Source organism: Chiloscyllium plagiosum, chromosome 12, assembly GCF_004010195.1.
Source record: "Chiloscyllium plagiosum isolate BGI_BamShark_2017 chromosome 12, ASM401019v2, whole genome shotgun sequence".
Taxonomy (NCBI): Eukaryota; Metazoa; Chordata; class Chondrichthyes; order Orectolobiformes; family Hemiscylliidae; genus Chiloscyllium; species Chiloscyllium plagiosum.
The window spans coordinates 67,882,463-67,903,184 of NC_057721.1; positions in this window are offsets into that span (position 1 = coordinate 67,882,463).

Here is a 20,722-nt window from a genome sequence, read left to right on the forward strand (position 1 = left end):
GGATGTTTACCAGGATGTTGCCTGGTATGGAGGGCGCTAGCTATGAAGAGAGGTTGAGTAGATTAGGGTTATTTTCATTAGGAAGGCCTATGGAGTATTATCGTTCATTAGCAGAGGGATTGAATTCAAGAGTCGTGATGTTGCAACTGTACAGGACTTTGGTTAGGCCACATTTGGAGTACTTTGTGCAGTTCTGGTTGCCTCACTTTAGGAAAGATGTGGAAGCTTTGGAGAGGGTGCAGAGAAGATTTACCAGGATGTTGCCTGGAATGGAGAATAGGTCGTACGAGGATAGGTTGAGAGTACTAGGCCTTTTCTCGTTGGAACGGCGAAGGATGAGGGGTGACTTGATAGAGGTTTATAAGATGATCAGAGGAATAGATAGAATAAACAGTCAGAAACTTTTTCCCCGGGTACAACAGAGTGTTACAAGGGGACATACATTTAAGGTGAAGGGTGGAAGGTATAGGGGCGATGTCAGAGAGTGGTGGGGGCATGGAATGCGCTGCCTGTGGGAGTGGCAGAGTCAGAATCATTGGTGACCTTTAAGCGGCAATTTGATAGGTACATGGATGGGTGCGAAAGCTCGGACAAATGTTCGGCACAACATCGTGGGCCGAAGGGCCTGTTCTTTGCTGTATTGTTCTATGTTCTATGTTCTATGTTCTTGTCTTTCTTTAGCAATTCAGTGAGTGGAGCTGCCACACTGCTAAAATTTGGTACGAACCTTCGATAAAATCCATTCAATCTCAGGAAGCTTTTTGTCGACGGTATGGGAAACTCCCCAATTGCCTTTGTTTTTGCAGTCCATGTGGCCATTTGTCCGTGTATAATAACGTGCCTCAGGAAGGTGACTTGAACATTGGCAAATTCACTTTTAGCTAAGTTTACCACCAAGCCTGCCTTTCGAAGTCAATCGAACAATTCTGATAAATGTTGCAAATATTCATTCCATGTGTGGCAATGCATCATCCTCTGATATTTCCACCACCTACAGTCAGACCCCATCACCAGAGATATATTTCTCTTCCCACTCCATCAGCATTTCGCAGACAGCATTCCCTCCGCGATGCCCTCATTAGGTTCACCCCCACCCCCACCAATCCACCCTCCACTTCCAGCACCTTCCCTTGCCACTGCAAAAGATGTAAAACCTGCTTTCTCACCTCCCCTCCTCACCTCTATCCAAGGCCCCAAAGGATCCTTCCACATCCAACAGAGATTTCCCAGCACATCCAAACACCTCACCTACTGTGTACATTGCTCTCGATGTGGTCTCCTCTACACTGGGGAGACAGAAGGCCAACTTGCGGAACATTTCAGAGAACATTTCTGGGACACCCGCACCAAACAAACCCACCACCCTGTGGCTGATCATTTCGACTCCCGCTCCCACTCCACCAAGGACATGCAAGTCCTGGGCCTCCTCCAACTCCAAATCCAAGCCACCCGATGCCTGGAGGAAGAACACTCATCTACCGCCTTAGGACATTCCAACTACATGGAAAAAATGTTGATTTCCCCAGTTTCCTCATCTCTCCTCCCCCCACCTTAAACCAAATCCACTCCTCCAACTTGACATCACCCTCTTGAACTGTCCTACAGCCCCCTTCCCCACCTCCACCATCGCTCTCCTCCCCCACACCCCCTCCACATTCCTGATGAAAAGCTTATGCTTGAAAGGTCGACTCTCCTGCTCCTCGGATGCTGCCTGACTGGCTGTGCTTTTCCAGCACTGCACTTTTTGACTTTAAGCTGATACAGTACACTTCACATTACAAAAGCCAAAATTGCCTTCGCTCTTTTCAACAAAGGTACCTGCCAGTATCCTCTGATCAAGTTCAATTTAGAAATATAAGTTGCTTGTCCCATCTTCTCAACACAGTCTTTCAAGCAGGGAATCGGATATGCATCAGTCTTTATAACTGCATTGACTTTGCAATAGTGTTTCAGCTGGTGACTTTGTAACCTCGTTACCACACATTCAGGAGAAATTCCAGGATATATGTCCTGCAATTGTTCAGTTTCCTGCATTTCCACTGGTCTTTCAAACACAGTAGGCAGCACTCCTACCTGTGAACTAGCTATATCATTATCAAGGACAAATTGTATTCTTGGAGCTGAGAGTTTGTCCAAGTACTCCTACCATGGCTTCTCCACTGTTCACTGGACACTCTAACCTCACTTTACATAACTGAGTGCTTTTCATGTCACTGTGAATTCCTGTTACTTGTACCTTTTTTGGCAATAGTCCTTCAGAAGTATATATTTCCTCGTCTTTCAACATCAAAGATTGAGAGGATCCTGTATCTTTTAGGATTGTAAGCTCTTTACCTGCTGTTCCTGGCCGATGCGAGTAAAGTTTGTCTTCGCAGGTTTATGGTTTAAGAAGATTTGGCACTTCCTCCTGAAGAAGGGCTTATGCCCGAAACGTCGATTCTCCTGTTCCCTGGATGCTGCCTGACCTGCTGCGCTTTTCCAGCAACATAATTTCAGCCCACTTCCTCGTTAACCAACCTCTGACCAGGTTGTACATTCTGGTGCAGCTTTCTAGCCTCCACTGTGCTTCCATTACCACTCCAACTAAATTCACTGGCTTATCCTGTTTTCCTACATCTGGCTTCCCAGCGCTTTCCCTAACCCACCAACACTGTGATTTCATATGGCCCCCTTCATTGTAGTGAAAACACCGGAGCTTTTCAACTTCTCTTTCCCCGTCAAGGGTTTCTTTTTTTATCCTGTGGTAAGTTATCCTTATGATCTTCACCAAGACCTACCTGTTCCTTTCCATGTGAGCATTTCTCTTTTCCCCAATTTCTATCCCTCATGCATTGAAATTGATGTTGGAAGCCAAACTTTGTTTCACGGACCAACTCATAATCATCAGCCATTTCAGCTGCTAATCTTGCCGTTTTAACTCTCTGCTGTTCCACATGAGTTCTCATTACTTCAGGAAATGAATTTTTGAACTCCTGTCAAAGTCATAGCTTCTTAAATTCAAATTCTCTCTCTTTCTTCCTTTCCTCTCTCTCCTTTTCTCTCTCTTCTTTCTCTCTTTCCTCTGCTTTTAGTCATAATTCAAACTGTTTCATTTATGTTTCCCTTTCCTTATCTTGTGCCTCTAACTCAAGTTGCTTCATTTTCAATTGAATTTTAGCCATCTCCAAAGATTCTGATGGTGTTTCCAGTAAATTTAAATGCTGAGCTATTGATGCAATTATCTCTCTTTTCCTCATGGAAGGAGGCAACTCCAGCTTGTCTGCTAATTCCAGAAACTTGGCCTTAATCACCTTTTGTAAAACTCCCAAAGTCACTTCTTCCACCTCCCAGAAAACTATTGGTGACTGAAAGAGCCATTGCTATGCCAAGCCCTGTTTAAAACCAACAGGGCTTTAACAAAACACACTAACACCTACCACTCACTGCCTTCGAGTCCAATAACTCTAACCCCAAATCGTAACTATAGGACAAATCCAACAAAGAGCTTTCAATCTGTTATGGACCAGGCCAACCCCCTCAAAACATTTCAAGGAAGTAGCCTGGAACTTAACTTTTCAACTTGTTTTAAGCAGGTATAGAGTGGATATTCCAGGAATGATGCAGTTGGCCCAACCATTTAGTTTCAAATGAAACAGAATTTATTTGCTGAATCACTAAATGAAACACAAACAACAGAGAACAGAATATAAAATAACTTAACTTAGTCAGATTATCCCAACTTAATGCTGCTGTTCCAAATTCCTGCAACAATCCTCATAAACACCCCTTGGCACAAAAGGTAAAATCAAACACAGGGTCTTACAGGACAGATGTCAGAGAGATTTAGTATGGAACACCAGCTTCCATTTGACTGTTTCTTTGACCAGTTTAAACTAAATAAGCCGGACTGCTAAAACCAAACTAGAGAAAAGCTGAGCTGGGAGAACTGGCCACTTCCCTTTCATTGTACAAGTTTCTTTTTAAACCTTGAAAGCCTTTTTTCCTGAGGCAGTATCTGTTAGCTATAATCAAATTGGCCTTAAACTGTATCCAAGCCAGACCTCTCGGCAACTCTGCCTTGCCTAATACTTTTGAAAAGAAACAAGAACGACATAAAGGAGCAGCATCATCACATGCTGCTGGATTAAATCGTAATCTTTCTATCCAATGCTGGCAACAAGCAAATATCAGGCGATCCAGTTTGTGAGAGACCTGTCCTCTTTAGAGCCAAATTGTGCCTGTTAAAGGGTTAGCAGCAGGAGCTGCGAGAAATGCCTAGTGAGACTTGCAACTTAGAAGATAATTGAATATGGGACCACAGCACAGGAAAACGCTCTTCAAGGGCAGAATTTCGTTCCACATCCCATCCCGCCCCAAAGGGTTTCAGTTACTCTTTCATATTTCGACCATGTTCCCTAACCAGTTAAGGGAAGCACAGCAGGCTGTTGAAACTGGAACACCCATCAGAGACCTTCAAACTTGAGAGGAGCAGTTGGCTGGGTGGTAAAGAGGAAACAACATAAAGAGGAGAGGACAAACGGCTGAGTACTTGAAGGTGAAGCCACCTTCTCAGCAACGTTTGGAGAAAAGCCAGTAAACATAGCCATGGCACGCCTGTGGTGAAGGGGGTGTGGAGTCATTTCTACGTTGGTTTTGGCCATATGTACAGTCAGGCAGAAAGCAAGGGGCACTGCACTGCCTGAAGGACAGGCACTCTCTCCAGTTGAACATTTGAATGATTTGACTGATTTTATTATCATGTGCATTTTCCAGGAAGAATACAGTGAAAAGCTTTCATTTGTTGCCATGATCCGGTGCCATTTTGAATAATTTAAGAATAAGGGAAAAATAAAGTTCTAGCTTAAAGACAGTCCTCGGATAAGTGCAGGCTCCTCCAACATGGGAAGCATTTAATACCGTTCAAGACAAAACAGCTCACTTGATCGACATCCCATCCATTACCTTGTAACTTGGACTTGTTCTCCAACTCTGTAAATGGGCAACAGGTCCTGTCTACAAGAGGCACACCAGCAACTTTACAAGGCTCCTTTCGTATCACCTGCTGAGCCATGACTCTATCAATCAGAAGAACAAGGGTAGCAGATACATGGAAAAGCACAACTGGTCAAGTAGCATCCAAGGAGCAGGAGAATCAATGTTTCGAGCATAAGCTCTTCATCGGGAACCATTCAAAACTTCGATTCTTCTGTCCCTTGGATTCTGCCTGACCAGCTGTGCTTTTCCAGCACCATACTCTTCCACACTGATCTCCAGCAACTGCAGTCCTCACTTTCTCCCAGCAGAAACATGAAAACAACACCCCTTGAAAGTTCTCCTGCAAGTAACTCACCATGCAATCTTGGAACTGTGCCACCATTCCTTTACCACATTTACAAAGACATAACCCTTTCAAGGTCTGCTATAACACAATTAATATAAAAACAACGACTTGTATTTATGTGGTACATTTAACACAATGAAATGTTAAGGCCTTCCACAAAAGCATTATAAAACAAAATATGACAGTGAGCCACATAAGGAGATAGTAAACCAATGGCCACAAGCTTCATCCAAAGGATAGGTTTAAAGGGGAAAGACTAGGTAGAAAGGTAGCAAGGTTAACGAAGGAAATTCTGAAGCTTAAAGTTAAATATGGAAGTTCTGAAATAATGAATTTTCCATCAGCAAATCTTGCAACAGTGTAGATCCTTTCCAATGAATCTTTTCAGAGATGTTATATCAAGTTGAACTTGAATTCAGGCCACCTGGCCCAGAGGTGGGAACACTACCACTGTATCATAAAGGGCCACACCCAATGCAAAAATGGGGAATTACGAACAGCAACATCCAGCGATCACTGTGTAGCTGCCAATTCCGGAGGGAACTCTTAGTTTCACAGAATAATGATGACACTGACAATTTTGGTATTGCCACAGATGCAAAATCTGAGTTGTTAATGATCTCCAAACATTTATCTGGAGTAAAAGCTGAAAGAATTGTGCTGTAAACAGATGCTGTAAATTCAAAACAAAAACAGAATTTGCTGGAAAATTTCAGCAGGTCTGGCAGTATCTGTGGAGAGAGATCAGAGTTAACATTTTGGCTCGAGCTGAAACATTAACTCTGATTTCTCTCCACAGATGCTGCCAGACCCGCTGGGTTTTTCCAGCAAATTCTGCTTTTATCTGGAGTAATTGGCAGTTCATCCAAGATTGGATGTTTGACCGGTATTCTGAATTCTAAATTGCAGACAGCAGTGTTCTCAGACTGATTAATTGATTACATCAAGATACCTTGAAAGAATGAGTGACCTCCGTTAATGACATTGCAACTCCCAGCATATCGTTCCTCTAATAAAAGATAGAACAACAATAAAACCAAAAGCATGGAAGAAAGAGAGTAGGTGGTTTAATGGGCCCAACACTTTTTTTTCAATTCCAGAACCTGAGTTGAAATGTGGCCCAGATTCTTTGGATAAAATTCTTTTCTGTCTGGATCTATAATGGCCAAAGTTTAAAAAAATACTTTTGGACAGTGTCCATCAAATTACTGGTAAATGTAACGCTGTAATTGCCAATTTTTTTTTGTCATCAGTTGGTCATCTCGCTGCTAGACAAAAATAACAAAATACTTTATTCAATAGGGAGAGGTCATCTGGGGCTGTAAAGGAATAAGGAGAGATTCAATCTGCATCAAACTGCACTCAGCTTCAACAGATAGAGTCATAGAGTCATAGAGATGTACAGCATGGAAACAGACCCTTCGGTCCAACTCCATGCTGACCAGATATCCCAACCCAATCTAGTCCCACCTGCCGGCAACCGGCTCATATCCCTCCAACCCTTCCTATTCATATACCCATTCAAATGCCTTTTAAATGTTGCAATTGTACCAGCCTCCACCACATCCTCTGGCAGCTCATTCCATACCACCCTCTGTGTGAAAACATTGCCCCTTAGGTCTCTTTTATATCTTTCCCCTCTCACCCTAAATCTATGCTCTCTAGTTCTGGACTCCCCGACCCCAGGGAAAAGACTTTGTCTATTTACCCTATCCACGCCTTTCATAATTTTGCAAACCTCTATAAGGTCACCCCTCAGCCTCCGATGCTCCAGGGAAAACAGTCCCAGCCTTTCAACTTCTCCTTAAAGCTCAAATCCTCCAACCCTGGCAACATCCTTGTAATCTTTTCTGAACCCTTTCAAGTTTCACAATATCTTTCCTATAGGAAGGCGACCAGAATTGCACCAGATAATTATATTCCCAACAATGTCTGTCCATAGGGAAAATCTTCCAACTCTAAAGTCCTTCTGGAATCTGCACTAGAGCTCTAAAATCCTTCAGCTCAAAGAGTAGAGATTGCTCAAGATGATCTTAAATAAAAAAGAGTCCTGGAGAAACTCAGCAGGTCTGGCAATATCTGTGGAGAGAAAAACAGATTTAATGTTTCAACTATGGTATGACTGTTCTTGGAATTTCAGGTTAATGAGCTAATCTACAACATGTAATGTCTGAAGTGAAGGAGATCAAAGAATTAAATGTGAATTTCCCTCAATTGTATCACACAGAGGAAGGAGGAGGAGGAGTGAAATAACTCCACAGAAGCTGGTATCCTGTCACCAAGTCACTCTTTATTTCCACGTGCATAGTACTTGACCCTGGTCCAAGTTCCTCAGAGCCAGTTCTCAGAGTGAACAGAACCTCTGACGCTCCTATTTATGTTTGTCAGCCAGGGCTCCATGATCAGACCAGAATAACAGCCCCAGTCAGGGAACTCCTGAAGAAGGGCTTATTCCCGAAACGTCGATTCTCCTGCTCCTTGGATGCTGCCTGACCTGCTGCGCTTTTCCAGCAACACATTTTTCAGCTCTGATCTCCAGCATCTCACTTTCCCCTTCCATGAGGTCCACCTAGCTGACCTCATTACAATCATTGCAGAGGAGGTAGGATTTTGAGGGCAAATTTGGCCCATGTCATTCCCATTCGGTGGACATTTATTGAGGACTCAGGGGCTGAGTTTGTTTGATGTCTGCCATATCCTCGTGCTTTGGTAATACAAAGTAGCCAAGTTGGAAATTGATGAATCCTCTCTACAGCTCCTGCTTTTCACTTTAAAATTATGCCTTCTTGTTATTGACCCTTCAACTAAAGGCAATGCATATCTATTTGCCCATTATCCATCATAATCTTATACAGCATAGGCCAAAAGAAATGACACTCCATAGAAGGGGCCAATTTAGCCCATCTTGTCCATGCTAACCAAAGACACCCAGATGTCCTTCCAAATCCCATTGTCCTGCACACAGTCCATAGCCCTACAGCTTACATCATTGAAGGTGCAGATCCAGGTACATTTTGAAAGAGTTTAGAGTCTCTTCCTCCACCAACAACTCACGCAGTGAATTCCAGACACCCATCACTCCCTGCGTGGAAAAGGTTTTCCTTACATCCCTCTAATCCTTCTGCCACTTAGCTTGAATCTATAACCCCCTGGTTACCTCTATCAGAACATCCCTCAACCTTCTCTGCTCCAGAGAAAACAACACAAACATATACTGGCTAAAATTCTTGGTACTATGCTGGTGACTCTCCCCTGCACTCACTCCAATGCAACCACATTCTCCTTAAGGTGAAGGAACCAGAACTGCACATAATACTCCAGCTGTGGCCTAAACAAAGTTTTGCACAGCTCCAGCATAACTTCCCCGCAGTTATCATCCATGCCTTGACTGATGAATATTCCATTTGGTTTAACTACCCTATTAAGCTGTCCTGCTGCCTTCAGGAATTTGTGGACAAACACCCCGACATCCCTCTATTCTTCTGAGCTTCCTAGTGTCCTGCCATTCATTGAGTACCCCCTTGTCTTGAAACTTCTTCCAAAGTACATCACCTCAACACCTATCAGGATCAAATTTCATGTATCATTTATCTGCCCATCTCACCAATCTGTTTATATCCTCCATTAAGCTAAAAACCTTCTAAGACCTTCTTTCTTACAGTTAACCACCCAACCAATCTATGGGTCATTAAAAAACACACTTATCATCCCCCCTACACTCTCATCTACATTGTTTATATATATCACAAACAATAAGGAACCCTGCTCCAGTTCATGTGGTGTGCCAATGGACACTAGTCTCTCATCACAAAAGCAGCTTTGTACCAGTTCTGCCATACTTTCTTCAGGACTAAAGGAGGCTGCAAGTGTCAATAGGATTATTTTGAGCTTTGCATTTAGCAGAGTTAAGCTATTTTTTTTCCCTATTGACATTGATCATTAACACACCGATTTTCCATGTCAATAACTCCTTTCCAGAGATTAATACTCATTTGTCCTTAGCTTTGACACTTTCATCATCTGTCCTACTCACTCCTCCTCCTCCTCCCCCTTTGTCAACAACACAAAAACCATCAGTCTCCAGCCCCTTTCAGTTCCAATTTACAAGTCATTAAACTTGAAATGTTAACTTTCTCTAAAGATGATGTCAAACTGGTTGAGTTCCTCTGCCACGTTCTGCTTTTATTCCAGAACATTACTGAGTGCTACTGCCAGACTTGATGTTGTTGCCACCTCCCACTGACCTACTCACCCCCACTTCCAATATCTATTTCCCATCCAGCTCAGAATCCTGGCTGGCTGCCTTTGCAAATAAGGCCTTGGCTGGTGAATTTCATCTTGATTTCCGACTGGCGTCCACAACTCACCAGCTGGATGGAATCGAGGTCTAATTTCAATGTGAGCTACAGGCCTCTGGCTCAATCACCAATATCTTGACCTAAATACAGAGAAAATGGCTATTTGCTGTACAGAGGAATTCATTATTTGTGAAGACTGAAAAGAGATCGGTTTTCCATTTAAGTGAGCGTTATTTCACATCCAGGAGGTAGGAATTGTCAGTTGTCATCAGCAAGATATATTTTTTGATGACCAGCCAGAAATCTACTATTTGTTTGAAAGCTTTAGAAGGAAACAGTTACTGGATCAGGAAAGAAGTAAAATTACTTTGTGAGATATGACCCTGACCAGTAAACTATGAAGCCTTGAGTTTCATTAAATTTTATTCTTCAGTATTATAAACTCAGCCAAGGATAGATTAACTCAGATATACCTTTAAACATAAGAGACTGTATAGCAAAGAAATATCACTGTCTTTTATCACAATGGGCTTTAACAAAGTCTGTTATACCATCTGCCCCAGCGTTTCAGGAGGAGATTAGACACAGATTTGACCCTTGCATTTTAAATGTCATCATTTCCTTAATAATTATCATTCGGGTGTATCTAATAGAAATTGATTTAAGAATACCAAAATATGTTTGGGTCATTCAATCTACTCCACTGTTTAATTATATGTATATGTATCATAAGCTACCTACCATAACTCTATGGTCTTTAATGTTATTTAGTTCTAAAATTTTCAACTGGTTTCCAGACTGAACAGCATTTGTCGCAAACGTACTCTAGGTGTACACTTTCTCTTAAGAAGTGCTTCCTGATAACATTCATGAACAGCCTAACTCTCACAAAAGCTTATAGTCTCCTGTGTTGAGCTCATGTCTCCTAGTCAGTAGATCACCATTTCTTTAAGAGACTGTTATGACAGTATACCTTTAAGAGACATACAAAAAACAAAGAACAATACAGCACAGGAACAGGCCATTCAGCCCTCCAAGTCTGCGCCAACATATTTTGCCCTTCCAGACTAAAACCATCTTCACTGACAGGATTCATAATCCCTCTGCTCCCTTCCTTTTTATATATTCGTCTGAGTGCTTCTTGAATGCTTCATGTTTATGATATCACCACTGTGTGTAACCTGTGGCTTACCTGACAAGAATCCATCTATCACTACCGTAACAATATTAAATGACCCTGCCCTTCACCACCTTCTGATGCAGTGAGTTCCAAAAGTCACACAACCGTCAGAAAAAAAACTTCCCCTCATCTCTGTCCTAAAAGGGCAACCCCTGATTTAAAACAAATCACTTAACACGGAACTCATTCACGAGACAAAGCATCCTTTCCACATCCACCTTGTCAACAACAATTTATCGTCTTATAAACTTCAAACAAACCACCACTTTGTCTTTTAAATTCCACAGAAAATGAACCCAGCTTGTCCAAACTATCCTCTTAAAACAATGTGTTCATTCCAGTTATGTGTCCAGTAAAACTCCCCTGAAATATCTCCATTTACAACCTTCTTTAAATAAGGAGACCAAAACTGCACATTGTACGCATAATGTGGATCCACTAATGCATGCATCCTTACTACAGCATAAAATCCTTACATTATAAAGAGTGTTTCTGACCCACTGAACTATGTTGACTCTATTTTTTCTCCTCCTTGCTTAGTCTCTCCCCACTCACAGTTGTGATTCTTCTCATTGACTCCACAATTTTCAGTTTTCTGGCCCCAGCCATCTCTTCACCATCAATTTATAATTCATCTAGACATCCATTCCTCCATCAAGATGTCTGAAGGCTCTCTGCTTCTTCCTTAAAAGGAGGCCTGAACAGACCCCGTCCACCATCTTCACTTGGCTGAGCTTTCCTTTTGACTTATTTCACTTTCTCCAAGTCAAAGATGTCACTATGGGTGCTCACATGGGCCCCGTTATCTCTTTGTGGGGTACATGGATCATTCTTTGTTCCTGTCACACTCTGGCCCCCACCCAGTACATTGACATTATCATCAATGCTGCTTCCTGCTCTTGTCTGGAATTGGAACAATCCATTTGTTTTACTTTCAATTCCCATTCTTTCCTCGCCTTGGCATCTTTGGAGAATCTCCTTAATCTGCTTCAAAACAGTGACAGTGGAGTTTTTACATCCATAAGAGAAGGCGGACAGTACATCTCAACTGAAAGAAAGCACGTCAACAGTGTAGCATTCATTTAGTATCATTCTAGTTTGTGAGCCTAGAATTTTCTGCTCAAATGGTTCTTAAACCCACAATCTCACTGCTGCTAACTTGCATCAAATTTTGCCTGTGTCTTGTTAAGATTTAAATCATACGCTCAACATTGAACTAAGAATGAAAGAAATGGCATATCCATAATGAATCTGTGAATGAAAGAGTAAAAATCATACAAACTTTCATCAATGCTATTTCATGCTGCCACGTCCATTTCAAGTTTTGAGGTCTGCATCATCTTCATTGCTGTAATTAGGACTTCAGGCCATACCACATTATGAATAATGAATAACTTAGGCGTAAAATAATGATTGAACTCTTATTCAATGGTTTTTTAAGGTATAAAGTGAGCTAAGGAAGCTAATGAACTGAAAAAAATCTGTAACTCTTTGCAGACAGTAATTGGTCCATGATTTTCTGTAGCAGGGCATCTAAGGGTGTCTGTTGTTAAGTAAGCTGTCTTTGAAGATCGTCTAAATTTCCCATGACAAATTTCTGAATGCACACAGAGATAATGTTGTAATGAGGGAACAAGGGTATATGACAGTGTATCTCCTTTACAAATCAGATTGAAGATCAGTTAAATTAACTGTGTTAGAACTCAGAACACATCATAAAATATAACAAAATATAAAATATAATCTCAAATTAGAGATAAAGTGCAGAATGATAAATAGAGAGAAAAGACTAGATTAAGAAGGAATAAGAAAAGAGACAGACTGGCAGCAATTACAAAATGGTCTCCTCTACATTGGGAGGCAAAACGCAGACTGGGTGACTGCTTTGCAAAACACCTATGCTCTCTTCGTAGAAATTTCCCGAAGCTTCCAGTTGCCTGTCATTTCAACACACCACTGTGTTCTCTGGCAAACCTTTCTGTCTCAGGCCTGCTACAGTGCTCCAGTGAAGCTCATTGCAAACTGGAAGAGCAACATCACATCTTCCACTTGAGAACATTACAGCTAGCAGGACCCAATATTGAGTTAATTAATTTTAGAGCATGAACATGTCCTTCTACATCTATTACCCACTCCACACTCCAGGCCCTGTCATGACATGGGTTGCTTTCAGCACAACCTACCCGTTTTCATCTTCTCATAGTCCCATTATCACCGATCAAGCTTCTTTTTCCCTTTAACTTACTATCAACAATCTGTTTGTTTATCTAACCTTTTATCTCTCTCTCTCTGGGCTCCCTTTCCAACTATCCACTCACTCCTCTTCCCCCATCAACACTCTCCATATCATCAGCATCAATACCTTTTCATTGCTGCTATCAGTTCTGAAGAATGGTTACTGGACTCAAAATGCTAATTCTGTCTTCTGACCACAAATGCTGCCAGAACTGCTCAGTTGCTCCAAAAATTTTTGTTTCTGTGTGTTTTGGATGTATATTTGGCACTGGTGGCTACAGGGTAATATACTCAGACAATACATGAAATATCTCAACTCAATACCTTCGTCAATATCATCCTCTCAGACAAGAAAACTGGAACAGCTTACCTGGCCATAGTCACATTGCCATTCCTCTGCATGAGCTGGCAGCTGTGTTTCCCACATTTCAAAGGTGACCGACTGTAAAAGGTATTTAATTGTCTGTAAAGCATTCTGGGACATCATGAGATTGTGAAGAATGTTGCGTAAGGGCAAGTTCTTTCTTTCTTTCTTTCGCACAATGTGCACACAATATTTTCAAGATATCTTTGATATAGGGTGGAGTAGGAGGTACAATTCTCTTCATTAAATTCTCTTCATTTTGTAATTCATTAGCCAGAGAGGGGGAATTGACAATTTTGCTGTCTCTAGTCCAAATATTTTAAATAAAAAGACTGTTATACTTCAGACCTGTAACAGGCCACTTTCTTGAATTAATTACCTTTCTTAACATGCCAAATTGGTTGTTGATACATATCTGCATCCTGAAGTTGAGTGACAGCATATGAACTGTAGTTATGCCAAGAACAAGACTGCACTCATCTGCTGACACAATATTATTACTAAAGTATTCAGCCATGAAATATTTGTTCTTGAATTCAGTTCAAAATACTGGAAACAGTGATAACTCAGATAAACAAGGTCAACTATGGGATGAAGATAACTCATTACATGACTCATTACTTATTAAACTGGCGAATAGAAAATGATTAAGATACTTTGCTGCTTAAAGTAAAAACACAGCAAATAACTTGATTGGCTTACAGTATTCTTCCTTGTCATGTTGTAAAACTGCTGGTTCCTTTTGTATGAACAGTATTCCAATTTGACACAATGGGTTTAATGCCCTATCCCGTCTCTACTATAGGATTCATATCATAGAGTCATAGAATCATGTAGCATGGAAATAGGCCCCTCTGCCCAAGATCGCATTTAATTTGGCAAATCCGTTGAGAAACGGCAGAAAGGATTTTAACATAAATAACACTTATACTGAAATTTTAAATAATGGTGAATTTATATTGTGATGAATGATTTAGTATCAAAGTTACCAAAGGGGGATGAAGACTTGCATATTACTAATTCACTGAAAATCTGTTAGATCAAATGTTGTCACAGGCTAAGAAGGATCTGCATTGTGTTGGTGTGGTGCAGCCAGCTTTTCTTCTCCAGGTGGGATGTCTACGATTGCTGAAAGGCCACAATGGTGCCAAGCAGAAGAAGTGTATGAGGCTAGAAGCTTACAAAGCAAGTTTACACGGAGTCACAGAGTCTCAGAGTTATGTAGAATGGAAACAGGCCCAACTCATCCACGCCGACCAAGTTTCCTAAACTGAACTAGTCCCATTTGTCCACATTTGGCCTATATCCCTCTAAACTTTTCCTCTCCGTATATCTGTCCATATTTCTTTTAAAAATTAGAATTGTACTCACCTCTATCATTCCCTGGCAGCTCATTCCATATACTATGTATAAATGTTGTCCTTTTTTCATCTTTCTCCTCTCGTCTTAAGTGCCCTCTAGTTTTGGACTCCCTACCCTGGGGAAAAGATGTTGGCTAATCACTTTATCTATGCCCCTCATGATTTTATAAGCCTGTATCGAGTCACCCTCATGATTTTATAAGCCTGTATCAAGTCACCCCTCAGCCTCCAACGCTCCAGCGAACAAACTCCCAGCCTATCCAGCCTCTCCTTATAACTCAACCCTTCCAGTCTTGGTAACATCCTTGTAAATCTTTTTTTTGCACCTTTCCAGTTAAATAACATCCTTCCTGTAGTAGGGCAACCAGAATTGTCCACAGTACTCCAAATGTGGCTTCATCAATGCCTCATACAGCTGGACTGAGTGTTCAATTTTCATTCCTACATGGGTGTCAGTAAGTCACCATGCATCATTAAAGCAAATTTACAGTGTAGAACTAAGCCATTTGGCCAAATAGCTCCAAGCCATGTTCATGCTTCACATGATTGTTCTCTCAACTTACATCATCTCACCTCATTAACACCTTCTACCCTTCCTCTTTCATTCATATAGCTAACTTCTTTTTAATTGCATCTGTATTATTCACTTCAATCACTCTAAATAGGAGTGAGATCCACGTTCTAACCACTCCAAGATGTGCTACAATTAGTACTGATATCCTTGGAAGTAGAGAGGTTCATTTTTTTGTGTCTTTTTCTCACAGAACAGTTGATGTACTACCAGTGAAAGTGAGATGCAGCTGCTTCTGCTTTTCCCTGCCATCTGCCACCTTGTGTTTTTCAAGGGAAGTGTGATGTAGAACAGCGAAAGGATCATACTAGCATTACTCCAACAGTGAGCTGAATTACAGCACCATATTGGTTTTCCTGATTCTGGACTGAGCTCTGATGAATATCAACATTGGATTTTGGTGAATCAGTTTGACACCATAAAAATCGCAGAATCACAGAATAGTTACAGAAGGAGTCCATTTGGCCCAACATGCCTGCTTTGGTTCTATTACCTAGCACCAATCTCCCACCTATTCCCCCCATCTCTCTATACACAATTTCTATCCCAATAAAGATCCAATACCCCTCTTGACTGTTTCATTGGAACCTCCCACCACCGCATTTCCAGGCAATGTATTCCAGACCCTAACTACTCATGTGTGAAAAACATAAACCTCATAACGCCCTTACTTCTTCTGCACATGACCTTACATCTAGGCTCTCAAACTATTTAGCTAAGTCGCTATGTCCTGAATTATTTAGTGCAAATTGTGGTTGGCTATTACCTTGAAGATAATGGTCGGCTACTGCCTCCATTTTTAAAGCCATTGCCATTTAATGGGGTCCTCCTCTGGGCGCCCAAGGCACTTGCCTGTTTCAGATGATGGGTCTGATAAGAAGATAGTGTGCTATGACATGAATACACTCCGATTGACTTTTTGGTCAGGCTCAGACAATCACATGGGTAATCAAGTAGAATAAGCTTAAAAATGTGTTACTGAAAAAGCGCAGCAGGTCAGGCAGCATCAAAGGAACAGGAGAACCGACGTTTCAGTCTTAAGCCCTTCTTCAGGAAACCTGAAGAAACGTCGATTCTCCTGCTTCTTTGATGCTGCCTGACCTGCTGCGCTTTTCCAGCAACACATTTTTAAGCTCTGATCTCCAGCATCTGCAGTCCTCACTTTCTCCTAATCAAGTAGAATAAACCTATCAAACGTAAACTTATAAATATTTCAGAGGAGGAATGCATGGCGTGGTCCAGAATTGCTGCTGCCACAGGAGCCCCACCCTCTGTGACTTTGACATGTCCTCTTTTTCATCTGGAAGAATAACGTTTGGTCAAGTGAAATGACTGAACTATAATGATTGTTACACAACAGCTTTGAGACCTGTACAAGTTCAAAGGCATTCACATGCTGAGTACACATCAAGTTATATTGCCAAATCAACATTGTTGTCCAGCTGGGGGCAGAAGACAGCATTGCTAAATGTTGGTCAAAGATTGATGTCAACAGAAATGCATCGTCATTCTGCTAACTTCAGAGTTTTAAACTTTCTCCTCCAATGCACCTCTGAGGCTTACAAGAGTAATTAGCTTTCCATCTGACATTCTCCCACTCTCCCAATCCAATCACTACCACCGCCTCCCCCCCACCCCCCCACCCACACACACACACACCCACTCCCCACCAAGGTGCGGTTCATTAGCCCATTGCCAGGGGAAACCACTCAACCTTGGAAATTGGATCAGAAAATGCTCATGATCTGAACTTGACAAAGGCAAACTATGTGGCTTTGTTGGTATACAAAGTTAGTTTAATGCCATTCACTTTGCATATGTCTACATCTGACTTATGCTCAGTCATAAGTTGCTAAAGGAATATTGAATTCTTTACTTCCAACAAAATACATGTGTCAATTGGCGATCACAAGAAAAAAAATCCTGCTTTTGAGCCACAGCTAAGCTAGGTGGAAAATGGTTGCCGTGTTACCCTGGGCGTTCCTTCCTGAGATGGTAATGATGATCTGGATTCTTGGGACATTTCAACAAGCTGTAAAATTGTACAATCATGAAAAATGGTTACAGCAAAGAAGGAGGCTATTCATCCTATTGTGTCTGCTCTGACTCTCCAGGAACAACTCATCTTGTGCGAAATTGCCCCTTATCAAGGTAGCCTTGTATGTTCTTTCTTTTCAATGTGATGCCCAGGCACTAATGTGAAGTGTCAGGATAATTTCACTCATAATGCAGAATAGATGAAGCTACTAGAGTGAATGCTGGTCCTATGGTACTGTCACATCTGATTTATACTGCATCGTTTCCACTGATGTTAAGCCAATGGAATAAATATCAGTCTTAGACTGACAGGCACCCAACCTGATTTTCCTTTTCATTAAGGTTTAGTCAGGGTGCTCATACTGCTACTGGGCAGGGGGCTCTGCAGCCAGCTAGAAGTGCATTAACATCATATCACATCATCTGATGAACATAACTTATAGTTAAGAATCGAAGGTGCTGCAATAAAATCCTTCCCCATTTCTGGAAGAAAGGTTTTTGGTCTCCTACGGAGTCTCAACTGCACGTGTCAATTAGTAGTGTTGCTTTAATGCCCACATTTCTCCAACTTCAATGCTCCTGTGCCCAGAAGCATTGACATTCATGCTCAAGGAATCCAGTGGCTCGGCTAGTGCAGCATGTTTCCAGCCAATCAACATCAAAGGCTGGATCTCCTGAGGCATTGTCATAACAACATCTCCTCCTCTTCCTTTAACAGTGGTACCCAAACTGCCAGATGCATGTATCATTTGCTTTTTATGAGACCCTGGTGTGTGCAAAAAGAAGATTCTGTGGTTTTTCTACAACCTGCATTGTCTGTTCTCTTCCTGTTTGGACGATGTCAGTAAGGCCTCACTGATTGGTCACCCCCAATTGTCATAAGAGTTAACTTTCTGCAGTCCTGTTGCAGCTGACGCTCTCCCAACTCATTTTGGTTTCATATAATTTCAGAACACTGAGCCAATAATGATGAATGAACAGAGACATAGGTCTAAATCAGGAATGTGTGGCACTTAGAAAAGTGTTTGGATGTTCCCATGACAAACCTTCACTTGTCTATGCCAATGATGCAAGTCACGGGACAGGGTGTGAGCGAACTTGAGAAATATACTTCAAAAGTAGTTCTGTTTTGGGATGTCCTGAAGACATGAAAGGCATATGTAAATAAAATGCCTCTCTTTAAGTAATACGCACGAGTTCAGGGACATTTCCTGTTGTAACATATTGTTATGTTTACACCAATAGATTGTGTCGTTGGCTGGAAAGATGCCAGTGACGCTCATTCATAAGCAATGAACCAGCAAACATGAAGAGTTTTGCAACAGAACAATGTAAAAAAAAAGAAACAAGATATAAGTGGCCATTTGACCCAGTGAGATCACTGTTTCTGTAATACTGTGTGGAAAGTTACGTTATCAGCCTCACAGGATTTCAGTCTCTAAGGGAAGTAACACTCCCAGGAAAAACTTTGATGGTTATTTTCTTGCTTATAAGACAGTGATTAGAAGCAGGATTCTGGAAGATTGATTGTTATTGGGGAATGCAAAGACTGAATGATTGTCCTGGTATTGGAATGTGCTCAGGAGCAAGAACCCTAGCTCCTATATTCTGGATGTAGGAAAGCAATCAGTTCAAGGAATCCCGGATACTTGTCTTTGTTATTAAAAATAATGAATGCTGGCTGGTTTCTCTGGCTATTGATCAGAGCTATTTGGGACACAAATCATTTTGGCAATAAACCTGCATTTAGTAATGGGTCATTTCTGAAGAAGACTCACAAAATTAACTCTTTTTTTTCTCCACATATGCTGCCAAACCTGTTTTTATTTCAGATCTAGCATTGGCATGACATTGTTCTGATCTGGGTGAAGGAGATAGGCTGTAGGATCTCAACAGTTCCTCCAGTTGATGTGAAAATGGACAGATTAAACAAAAAACAAGAACAAAGAACAGTAGATCACAGGAACTAGCCCTTTGGCCCATCAAGTCTACCTTGACACATGATGCCTTTCTAAACTAAAAACCTTTTGCCTCTATGCAGTTCATACCCCTGTATTCCCTGGCTATTCATATAACTGTCAAGATGCCTCTTCAATGTTGTTGTTGTATCCAGTTCTGTCACCTCTGGGAGTGCATTTCATGCATTTACCATCCTCTGTGCAAAAATATTGCCTCTCCTTCCCTCTTTTACCCTAAATCTATATCCCCTAGTATTGACATTTCCACCCTGGGAAAAAGACTCCAACTATCCATTCTATCTATGCCTCTCATAACTTTGTAAACACCTATCAGGTCACCCCTCAGCGTCTGAGATTCGAGTGAAAACAAAGCACGTTTGTCCAATCTCTCCTCATAACAAATAACCTCCAAACCAGGCAACATCCTGGTACAACATTTCTGTATGCTCTTCAAAGCCTCCACATTCTTTTGGTAGTGTGGTTGCACAACTGTACACAACATTCTAAATGTTGGCTAACTAAAGTTCTACATATCTGCAAATGACTTGCCAAATATTTTTGCTCTATGCCTCAAACAATGAAGGCAAACATGCTATATGCCTTCTTGACCACCTTATCCACTTGTGTTGCCACTTTCAGGGAACTGTGGACATATACACCTCAACATCTCTGTGTGTTAGTGCTTCTAAGGTTCTGCCATTGACTGTATTGTTATGGACTAAGCCAGACAACTCAAAACATTCTTAGGCAGGCAGCTCAGATGATAACTTTGCAATTTGTTTTGGTAAGTGTACAGTGAAAATTATCCAGATTAAGTTAGCTAGGTTGACAACTAGATTTTAAAACAGACAAAAATGTATTCACAAAACTACACAATGAAACACAAAGAACAGAATAAAGAACCCCGAAAGAATGCAACCTATCCAACTAGACTTAATTATGCTGTTCTGAATATACACAACAGTCCCAATAAGCAAACGCCCTTTCAAAACCAGTATAAATGGAACACATGCTTACAGGTTGAAGTTGAAGGGCAGAAAAGAGAGAGAGTTTCCACACAACTCCCTGTTGAACTCCTCACCAGTTCATAGAGTCATAGAGATGTACAGCATGGAAACAGACCCTTTGGTCCAGCCCGTCCATGCCAACCAGATATCTCAACCCAATCTAGTCCCACCTGCCAACACCCGGCCCATATCCCTCCAAACCCTTCCTATTCATATACCCATCCAAATGCCTCTTAACTGTTGCAATTGTACCAGCCTCCACCACTTCCTCTGGCAGCTCTTTCCATACACATACCACCCTCTGCGTGAAAACATTGCCCCTTAGGTCTCTTTTATATCTTGCCCCTCTCACTCTAAACCTATGCCCTCTAGTTCTGGACTCCCTGATCCC